Consider the following 11,340-nt stretch of genomic DNA (forward strand, 5'->3'; position numbering starts at 1 on the left):
TAAAGGAAATAATTCAGATTAATTATGGGGGAAGAGGGGTCTGCATCATGTCCCAAGATCTCGCTTAAAAAAAAAATGTTTAGGAATGTATAGCAGTTCACGTGGTAGATTTACAGCCACCCCTTTTGTTCCATAGTACAGAATAGTGAGTCACAATTTAACTGCAGGCATGAGCTTTTCTCATGCACTAATGTCAAATAGCCATTCTCTAGCCTATAATTCCAGTTTAATCATGTCAGGCACATGGCTGCATGCAGTTCTACTAACTAATGCAGGGGGAAGAAGTTGCAGAACTATACACATCATTGCTTTAAAATGGAAGGTCAGTTTTTCCAAATGAGCTAGTGACTTAGGTGCCTAAATCCACTGGTTTTCAATGGGACATGAGTGCCTAACTAGTCACCTTCCTCTCATGGCTGAGGCCCCCCACAGAGAGCAGTGGCAGTGGCTGGGCCTAAGTCACTTGAGTACTTTTGAAAACTTGGCCCCAATTCCCAACCCTATAAAATTGAAATTGCATTGAAAAGTGACTGATAAGGGCTGACTATATGAAACGTAGCTTTCTTAGGGGCTGGACACTGGTACAGAACTTATACTGCAAGAGACAAGGATGACCACACACTTGAATGCTTTCAGAACTGAACGGCAAGGCTCATGTCTTCAGTTTAGCTCTCTCTTATCATTTATACAAATCAAAAAGAACAAAAATTCACCCCCTCCTCTAAGCAAACTATACAAGCTATTTTTCCTATAACAGATAGAAGAGTTATGACCACATTTATACTTAAAAGCTTGGAATGTCTTCAGATGCTGAAGTGGTGGAGGCAGCATAAAAAACTGGATCAAGAGAGAGAGGCCCTTAATGAAATTATTTTGTCTTCCTTGTACTCAACCCACAGCCTCTAACCATACATTTAGATTGCATGCTAGAGGATGCATGCGTCTGTGAGGCCTAACACTAGGAAGGCCAAATAAGCCTATAGATAGGGCTGCAATAGAAATAACAAGGTTCTTGATACTCAGGGTCAAAACATTAGGCCTCTCTCATCTTTACTTGTATACACGTACTTTGCTCACATTGACTGCATTGGAAATTCACTGCATATGTTGAATGCACAGGCATCGACATCCGCTTCTTTGCTCAAATCAAAACACTATTCACCTGAAAGTTAAATCTGTGTATGTATAACCAAGTTGTGCATGCAAAAATGTGTGGGTAACATCAGCTATTCACACAACATAGGAAGCAAGCTTGAGTCTTACTGGAAAAAAATACATTTAAATAATATTCAACAGAATATGATGGCCAGAGGCACAACAGTCAGTGTACACAGCAGGATGCTTTTCATTCAGTAGTGGTTGTAAGAAGGGGAGGGACAGCTCTTCAAGCAAACTAGTGAAGTTTTTCCAGCTAGAAAAATGTAATTACTTTTAGTTGCCTTCACGTTTGCCTCTACAGTTTGGAAGGTCTGGCTGCTTTTCTGGAGGTACAAGGATTGTTATCTGTGGTATCAGGCGGGGGTGACCACTTGTTTATCATGGCTACACCAATGTTATGTTCTTTCGTTTAGTTTCTTAAAAGAAGTATAGAAAAAAGCCAAATAGGGCTAATTTCAACGTTAACTTTCCTGCCTCACTGAAAAGCATTAGATTCAATCAGTTTGGTAACCAGAAATATTCTAGCACCAGTTCAAACAAAAAACAACAACAAATCCTCCTAAAATGTGAGAGGTGCTGCAAGACCAGGTTCTTGTAGACTAAAACCTAAGTAAAAGTTTTGGGTTTTCTTTCAAGATTTTCTTTTGCCTCTCATATTTCAAATCACTTGAAGGAAAAAATACCATTGCAAAATATGGGGGATAAGTGGGGAAACAAGAGGGATAAATTTTAACTGCAATTATACCTATCTAACGTCACTAAACTTTTATTTACTATTGACATCACCGAGGTTGTAAAGCTACAGCAAAAAGAAGAATTTAGCCTTAGTTTAGTAGAGTACAGTTGTGTAGCGTCAGTGTAGTGCAGTGCAGTGTAAGGTAAACCTGATAGCCATTAGGCAGTTCAGATATCTCAAAAGGAGCCTAAGCTGTCAAAATCTTCTATTGCTGAAGGAGGAAACAGCTATAATGATGGGATCATGCTTTTCTCTGAAAAACATGATCCCATCAAAACATGATTTTCTTTTCTCCCTCCAAAATGGGAGGAAAGGACCAACTAAGGTCCTCTCAGAGAAATAGCATTTTTGACAGGTGAACAGTCCCACTCCAAAGCTCTAACACTAAAGGTTTATCTATTAAAAAAAAACAGTGGGTAGGTGAGTCCAGTATAGCTGTACTAATACAAGTCTACCAGCTGGGATATACCCCAGAGAAGACTGACTTTATAACAGCAAAAATATTCTTTGGCCAGTATGGCATCAACCAGTTTCCTGAACAGAATAAACTACCCCAGCAAAAGGTTACCTTTGCCAGTATAACTGTGTGTACACATGAGAGGCTTTTGCTGACACCGGTACGTTAGGTAGGGATCACAGCACTTTCATGCCTCTGACATTGCCAGCCAAACTTTGTAATGTAGACATGTCATAAAAGCCACTGCCCTGAGGCAAGAAGGCCACCAGCTGAGTCACACTGTCTCTTTGATCTTTGCATGCACTTTTATGTTATGGAAGCAAAGGGCCTCCAGTTGTTCTGATACTCGACTGAAAGGAAGAAGCTGAGCCACAGAAGGAGATTGAGTGCTACTGTAAAAACAAACCGACATTCAGAACAGAGCTTTGAAGCTGTTGATATTAATGGTATTTTAGGATTTCGTAACTGTATATCTAGAGACTTACCGGGTTGCCCGTACAAAACGCCTGAACCCAGCTGAGCAGGGATTACCTGCCAGTCTGTGTGACAATCATTAATGAAATAACCTGGTTCTCTTCTGACACTCATTTCACTCCTTCCAAAGTCATATCCACTGTCACCCCTGCAGAAGCTGAGCTGTCCACTGAAGAGACCTGAACATCATAGAGGGAAGCCACACAGTGTAAAACTACCACAGCAGCGCATTGTTTTAGCACTATCCACCTAATCATTTTCAGATTAAATCCTCCTGAAAATGGCTGTTGTTTAAACCACGATTCACAAATGGGTTCAAAGTAATCAGTGACTCCAGCCAGCCTTTGAATTCATTGATCACCCTGAATCAATTCACATACGTTTGACACCTACTAATGGGTCGTCCGATGGGTTTCTATACAACTTCCCCTTATCCTGGTTTACAGCCTGCTTGAGTGTGTGATAGTCTTGTACCATGGTAGATGAGCTACAGCAATGACACGATGAGGATGAGAAACATTCCCATGGAACGCAAGGAAAGTTGCTTTTGCACATCCCATAGTTACCAAGCCACATTAATCTGGCACACTCAGCACAATGATTTGTTAATACAATGAATACTTCGAGCCGCTATTCAAGATCCTTCTTTGGCTTGTGCGCTAGAGTGCCATCACTGCAGGATTTTCTATTCATAGTTATTTTAATACTGCATTTGTTATATACAGCCCTGCTCTGGAAATCCCACACATTATAGTCCTGTGCAAAAACCCATGAATGACTTTTTTCATGCAATGTTTCCACGCAAACAAACTCACCATTGATCAGCAAGATTAAGTCAGGCATCTCTCTGGCATAATATGTATTACACACACTCACTCAGGTTTCAATTTACATCTCTTCTCCATTAGTGGAAAGGAAGAAGGAATTAGAAAGGCTTAGTCACAAGTGACTAAAAGGCATCTGTCAGAACGATCACAAACTAGGTAGAGCGACACAAGGCTGAATAAACAATTGCTAACTCAACAGCAAGCGTTTTTACTACTTTTATTTTTTGTGTTCATGAAAAGCACTAAATTGACAGCTTTACAGGCTGCAGTTATGCTTATGGAGAGATCAGACCGTAAGAGGAGCAGCTATGAATCCTATATTAGCCCTGACTGGGTGTGGGCGGGGAGACTGTATCTAGGGGCTAAAGGCATGGGCCTTGTGTGCATGCAAAGCTGTATCACTTCTGCTAAAACCAGTCTGTCAGCCAGCTTTGTTGAGTGCATGCTAACCCTTGCATCTGTTTAAAACTGACTTGTATCCATTTAGCTAATGTCGGTCAGCTACCAAATTAAGAGAAAAGTGCTGAATTATTAAAGCGCAAACTATGCAGACCTTCCTTCAGGAAGCACTGGTTTATACTGATATAACTTAACTGGTAACTGACTCATACAAGCAAAAGCAATATAATCCAGATTTCAGAGACATCTCCAAGTGTGAACAGAGTTAAATGCATCTATCAGAGCATTCACACTAGTTGCATGAAATTGATTTGAAATCTGATTTTAATGCAGGCAGTACCGCTTTTAAGTATAGACAAGGTCTAAGTATCTGCAGTTCTGACCCACAGTTAGGGTGGTTGATCTGTATACAAGTGAACACTGCTGTTTTGCTTTCTAGTTCTCCACAGACACCAGGATTTAGCGAATTCAAGCTGCAAGCTTAAAAAAAAATGTCCTCCAGAGAACTTCTTTCATATATTGGTTTGTAAACCGAGACATAAGATTAAGCTACATCAAGCAGAGCAGAAAAGTCAACATCCTGCATTCATATCACCAGTGATATGTGGCCCACTTGCCCAATGGATGATTAAATGGGTGTAAATGTACATCAGGCAATTTTTCAATGTGACACCTCTGCCGTGATTTATCCAAAACACAGACTATCAGCTATCAGGAAATGTGCCACTTTGTAATATAAAGGCTTTGAAAAGGCCCTGGTGCGTTCCAGATACAGCAGGAGTTTCAGTAGTAGTTGAATATCTGGCTTGTTCCTCATTCTCTTACTCCCCAGACTTTCATTATCAGAGAAAGGTGTCAAAGTTAAATATGCTATAAAAGATAGTGCCTATGTATACAGACTATGATTTGCATCCTGCTTATACACGCTCTGCACAGCTAATCATCTATGTATTACATATGGAGAGGAAAATGTAGGTAGCTTAACAAATGCAGATTCTTTAGACTGCAGCAGAAAAGAAAAATATTGCAAAGACAGCTGAAGCAGGGGATTTCAGTTCATTAGAATTCTATTATTAAATCCTTAAGTGATTCCTGGAGCAGCAGAGAACCATGCAAAATTATGATAGGCAAAGCAGATGTTGTCCTGACAGCCACAATCTGAAATCTGAAAGCCAGTTTGGTTGCAAGTCCATGCATTTGTAATGCTTCTTCTGGTGCTGCGTTTTAATAAGCCACTTCTATGCCAAAAGCGGGTGCTCTTCAGATACCTGCACAGTAAATCAAAGGAGATGCAGCTCAGGAACCTGGGGTCAGTAAAATGATTCATTAATATGGACAAGTGTTGTCAACAAGCTTGAGTGTGTATTTCAAGGGCAAAACTGAACATGCCCTATTTTTTGCTCTATAATATTTTTATGTGCCTATATGGAAGAATAGACCAGGAAAAGGAGAAAACTCTAAATATTAAGGGAAAACTAACTTGAATAGTTTCCTCTCTCCCCCTTTCTCTCGTTCCTTCCATCCAGGGAAAAATAAAACAGCTCCAGCAGTTAATCATGTAACTGGTCCTGATGGCTATTTTTACAGACCCAAAACAGTTTTCTGTATTAAAAGAAAATGTGCATGTCAGCATCCACATTATCTTGTACTGATCTGACTTTTGGGGGAAAAATGCCATTACTCTTAGAAAGGGGCAAGCAGTTGAGCCTGAAGTTTAATCACGCTGTTGCTGTTGGTTTGTGTGTTAAGCTAACCCAGTAGAATTAAAAAACAAAAAACAACTACCAACCCATCACGCTGGCTGTTACTATTTTATTTTTAAATTATTATTCTCAGCAGCAGACTGCGCTGATGAAAGGCAGGAGAGTAGTTGAGGGTAATGCTATTTCTGTGGTACCAGATTCAGTCTTACTGGTGTCAGAGGATAATGCCTCATGCATGCAGACATTTCTGCAGCAGGATAGCTGAATACTGTACATTGCAATTGAAATATTGGGCAATGCCAAAGGATACTTCCCGATTATTAACAATGGGCCAATGTCCAAGCTCCCATACCTACAAAAAACCTTGGAAGGACTTGACTATAGTGATGAGATGCTAAAAAAAGAGATTGGAATTCCTAATGCTGTTTGTACAGCAACCAAATCAAATGTATATTTCTCTCCAGCCCTGAATATATATTTGAAAAAAAGAGTGGAGATTGAGGAATGGGGATCCCAGAAACAACATGCAAAAAGCTAAATTATATAAGGCAGAAGGCAGGGCAGAGTTCTACCTTATAGACCAAGTACTCAACTGGCATGGTGGGGACAGTTAAAGGCCAAACCTCAAACTTAGCAGAGAAATACCACCTGACTGCTTTGGACCATAGCCCATACTATAATCGGGTATGATAAAAACAGGTACCTCTTGTAGGTGGGGAAACTGCGTCAGCTGTGAAGTGATTTACCCAAGGTGAACTAGTAGTTCAACAGTCATGCCAGGAACTGACCTGAACGATAGTGTTCTATCAAACTCCTTTCCACACCTGCCTAAATGTGGGATTGGTCCAGAGACACTCCATAGCCCTCTGGAGTGAAGCAGATAGCTTTCCACAAAGGCAGGGGTGGGCAATTATTTGGGTGGGAGGGCCACTTATGGAGTTTTGGTGAGCTGTCATGGGCCAGGCCAACATCCCTTCCCCCTCCCCCCCCCGCCCCCCAACAGCTCACCAAAACTCCCTAAGTGGCTCTGCTCCTTGGTTGGGCAAATGGGATAGAGCCGCGGATGGGCAGGGAACAGCATCTGGGAGAAGGATGGGTGGCCAGGGCCAAGGCTAGGATCATTGTGGGGCCAGGGCCCAGGGCAGAGCCACAATCTTCTCCCCACATTTCCCCTGCTTGTGGAACTGGTGCCCATTGCAGGGATGTGCAGGCAGTGGATCATGGCTCTGCCCTGGGCCCTGGCCCCACCCTATCAGCCCCCCAAAATCCTGATCCCAGCCCTGGCCCTGGCCACCCATCCCACTCCCAAATGCCACTCTCTGACCACCCATGGCCCCACTGCATCCACCCACCTGCTCCCCTTGCCTGCACAGGGTCCCATGGAGACCTGCCTGTCAACTTCAAACAGTGCCCTGGGTGGTGGGTGCAGGGCAGACAGGCCAGGGTGCCTGGGCAGAGGGGCTGGGTCCAGCAGCAGCAGCATCAGAGACTGGAAGTGAGTCTGGTCATTGTGCTGCCCCAGACCCACTGCACTCCTGGGGGTGCCGAGACCAGCTGCACACACCACAGGCCCCCACACCTGGGCCGGGCAGGGCCTAGGGATCCGCTACAAGTTGGATGAAATCCCTTAGTGGGCCAGATCTGGTCCGCAGCCTGTATTTTGCCCAACCCTGCACTAAGAGAATAAAACTGTGTACAAAACCTTGTGTTAAGAGATTACAATGACTGCCTGGAAAAGCACTTGGAACTCAAATGGTATTTGTGCTACCTTAACTCTGCCCCAAGCAGCCTTGGCTCAGGGGATGCACTGTGCAGTCTTCCCAGCTGTACTCTGTACAAAAGAAAACTCCATACAGAACATACTGGGAGAGCACAACCTACAATTTTCAGTGTCATGCCTCAGTCTAGTCAAAACCAATTTTCACTGGACACTGAAGGGTACCACTTCTCAATAAGGGCCATTTCCAGGCCAAATTCCTTGCTGTTTCTGCAGCAAGGCTAATCAAGATGAGGTCACAAGAAATCTTTTCAATGGCGTATTTCTCCTATCCTGTCTCCTACGCTCAGAAATAGATTTTGTTTAAACCTTCATAAGAAGAAAATTTAACTAGTAAATTTCAACTCTAAGGGCCAAAATTAACACAAGTTTTGCTCAACTGAAAATAGGTGCTAGAATGAAAACTGTTGTGGAACTTTAATTAGATTGACTGCCGAATTAAGGACTCAACATGCCCAGTCATAATCAGTTAGGGCCCAACCCTGCAAGAAATTGTGTGCTCAGTGCCATCAGATCTGAGGAATATCATTAGTATTTGAATGCACTTTTTACCCAGAGGGACCGTGCCATTTAGAATAAATAACCTCCCTCCCCACCACCCATTCCTATTAGGCTGTAATGCACTGTTTTATCTTAAGATCAAATAAATTTGATCGCTAACTTAAAAGCTTATCATCATTTGCTGTTTGATATTACGTGAAATACTTCACTGGTTCCAGAAAATTAATCTAACTCTGAACAAAGAGCTTCTATATTGGTTTTGCAGAAGCATGTGACATGCTCCCATCAAACACATGAACAAACAGGAAAGCACAGATTTATTGTGAACCAGTTTTTTTCCTATAAATTAAAAGGCCATTCCCTTTTATATGTCATGTGTATTTAATTTCACTCTATAGGGTAATCCAGTGAGAATATGGAGAGTGCCAAGAAATACTTTCCCCATTCCTTTTATTTCCTTAGGCAAATATCAAGAATTAGAGACAGAGAAAAGATGAAAAAGGGGAAGGCCAAGGGAAATACAGAGGCCAAGAAAGTAAGTAAGACCAGTCTAAACAAGGATTTTTCCTGGCCTAGGCAAGAAGCAATGATTATTTATAACAGGGAAAGGCATCTGTCTTTGATTATGATTTCATGTATACTGTGGACTGTGGTGAACTTACTGTGTGCCAGAGAAGACTGTCATCTTGCAGTATGAAATACCAGTGAAACAAATTAATCTCTCTCCCTCTCAAGGAGACCATTCTGCCTTCCACTAACTGAAGGACATTACAGAAGGGATTTTTGTGCCAGGAAAAATAAAACTATAGGCTATTATGGAATGCACAAAAATCAGATTTAATTTATGAACAAAAGATAGCCATTGAAGCATATGGGTTTTAAATGAATCTACTTGAAAATGTCAAATTTCACAGCTTTTGCATTCAACTCAAGATTAAGTTCTGCAATAAGTACATGGAAGATCTACATAACAGAGAACTCTTACTTCCATTTTCATCAAATCTTAACATCAGTGGCCTATTTGCGTTACTTATGAAACATACAGATGTGAGACCTTAGCCAACAGAAGACCATTTCTGAATCCAAGGAAGCACCAGCTTGGAAAAGCACATGGAAGTGTGCACGTTACTGTGTGTAAATCTATGAAGCAAGATTTCTTTACCATGTTTTATCTCCTGACAAGATATTGCTGTCTAACAATCTAGTAAGATGGCATACAAAATACTAAATCTATTGAATCCAAGCAACGTCCCTTTCAGTACAAACCAGAAACAGCTGAACTTCCCTAGCCAAGCCAGCTTGCAATAACTGGAAATAATAGCAAGCAGAAATACCTTGGGAGTAAAGGATTTTCTCATAATGCAGAATGTGTGCCCAGTACAATGCTATGCATCTTGAAAAGCTGGAAAATTACCTGCTATAATGACAGTGGCAAGAACCATCAAGACAGGTGACATTTCACAGCCTAAATAAATGCTCTAAACATTTGTTTCCTTTTCCAAGGCAGGAAGGGGAGGGAAGCAGTTTTCAATTAGTTGTTCTTACCATTCAAGGCACCTTATCCCTCTTTGAATTCAAATGAACAAAGTGTGAAAGTCTTTGGGGTTTCCTTGTCACTGGAACCCAGAATTCACTGCCTGGAGCTTCTGCACCATCCACTGAGAACAGATCTTAAGCATAAGATATAGTTACAATCTATTTCTTCCCTTTTTAAAAAATAACTGTCAGTAACCCCAAAGAGGACGTTTACTGAGTTGATGGACAAGCTACAGCTCAGTACGTTTTGAAGCCTGCACAGCTTGTCAAGAGGCAAGGAACTGACAGCATTTTGTTGACACGTTCCCTCAAAGAAATGTGCAGACTTACAGATTTGATTTTAAAATATTCTACATTTGAATGGTGCTGAGTGATAACAACATGTCACAGGCACTGAAACTCCAGCTTATCAGTTTCCTATCAACTTGAACTAACTAGAATCAGAGTCTGGATGAGATATTGTTTCTTCTGAGCATGGTGGCAGAGTAATTATTGAGGTTTACCTACTAGAGCAAAACACTGTCCAAGAAAAGCTATTACTCTGATTGAGTGGCTACGTCTGGTAACTCATAATATCAGTACTCACAAAAAATCACATAAAATTCATTTTTGAATGGGGTAAAAGTAGCTACTATTTTATAGCTGCCTATCTCCCACACTTCATTAACAAATCAGAACATAAATCCCAGGCACCACAATGTAAATATGGCCACAGACAACTACTGGGACTATACTAAATCACAAACTTCAGGCCTAAGCCTTCACCATTGAACTCAATGGGATATTTTTGTCATTTCACTTCAGTGGAAGCTGGATCAGACTTGGTGCAAGTTAGTTATAATGATAATGATAATGAATGGTAATGTCTAGGAGGCAGGACGGGTAAGCAGAGAAGGCTGTCATGCTCCTTTATGTACCTGACACACTGCTGAGAAATTACTATTACTGCATGAACTGACTGAGGGCAAGTATTATAAGGGAAAATGTCAAACTGATTTTCAACTATTCTTCCACTCCGCATCTTATCCTCTTCTTTAACAGGTTTCTTAGCTCTTCTGAATTGACTGTCAGTCCACCTTCCCTTTGCCATCAGCCATTTTCTAAATTGTTGCCAATATTTCTGTCTTTAAGGAGCTGCAGATGGAGAAATGATTTTTCTGAAGGATTTCTAAGTGACAAGCCACAGAAACCGATGCCAAGATTTACACACACACACACACACGCGCACACACACACACACGCGTGCACGCACGCACGCAGACGCAGTGATTGCAGTTGAACAAATGGACACCTTAGAGGAGCCTGATTTTGGAGCTTAGTTCCTCAGTTCTTTCTGAAATAACAGGGGTTCCTTCAGGTGCTTCAAGAAACACTAGACACTTTTGAAAATACCAATCATGTTTTTCAAACTATTAATTGCATCTGCTTAGCCTTTATGATTTCCAGACCTTGTGCTTCTTATACTCACTTCTTTTCTGACATTTTGCTGACTTGAGATACCCTTTTTTCCTGCACATAAGGGACCCTTAATTTTGGGGGGAAGAACCCATTCTCAAACCCCCTCTTAAAAAAAAAGTATGGTCTTAGCAGAGGCTGGTGGAGTGCAAAGGTAGCAGCCCTGGGCTTTGGGACAAGATCTCCCCCCCGGCTGTCCCATGAGTTAGTAGGTAGTTGGTTACATATTTGTTACGTGTGGGATAACCAAGTAGAAACATGGCTTCCAGACCTAAGGCCTGCCACTGCCAGTGACTAAACAAATTAAAGGAAACATG

The 11,340-nt window shown here is 41.6% G+C and overlaps 1 long non-coding RNA gene across 1 annotated transcript in view; it reads right to left on the reverse strand.

Moving 5' to 3' along the window:
• Nucleotides 1-5,248: 5,248 nt before the first annotated feature.
• Nucleotides 5,249-11,340, reverse strand: part of LOC102371524 — a 26,217-nt gene continuing 20,125 nt past the window's right edge. The window contains exon 4 of the long non-coding RNA XR_325392.3: nucleotides 5,249-5,319. This is a non-coding gene — a long non-coding RNA (uncharacterized LOC102371524). The remainder of the gene's footprint in view (nucleotides 5,320-11,340) is intronic.

The sequence above is a fragment of the Alligator sinensis genome, unplaced genomic scaffold (genome assembly GCF_000455745.1).
Source record: "Alligator sinensis unplaced genomic scaffold, ASM45574v1 scaffold459_1, whole genome shotgun sequence".
Lineage (NCBI taxonomy): Eukaryota > Metazoa > Chordata > Crocodylia > Alligatoridae > Alligator > Alligator sinensis.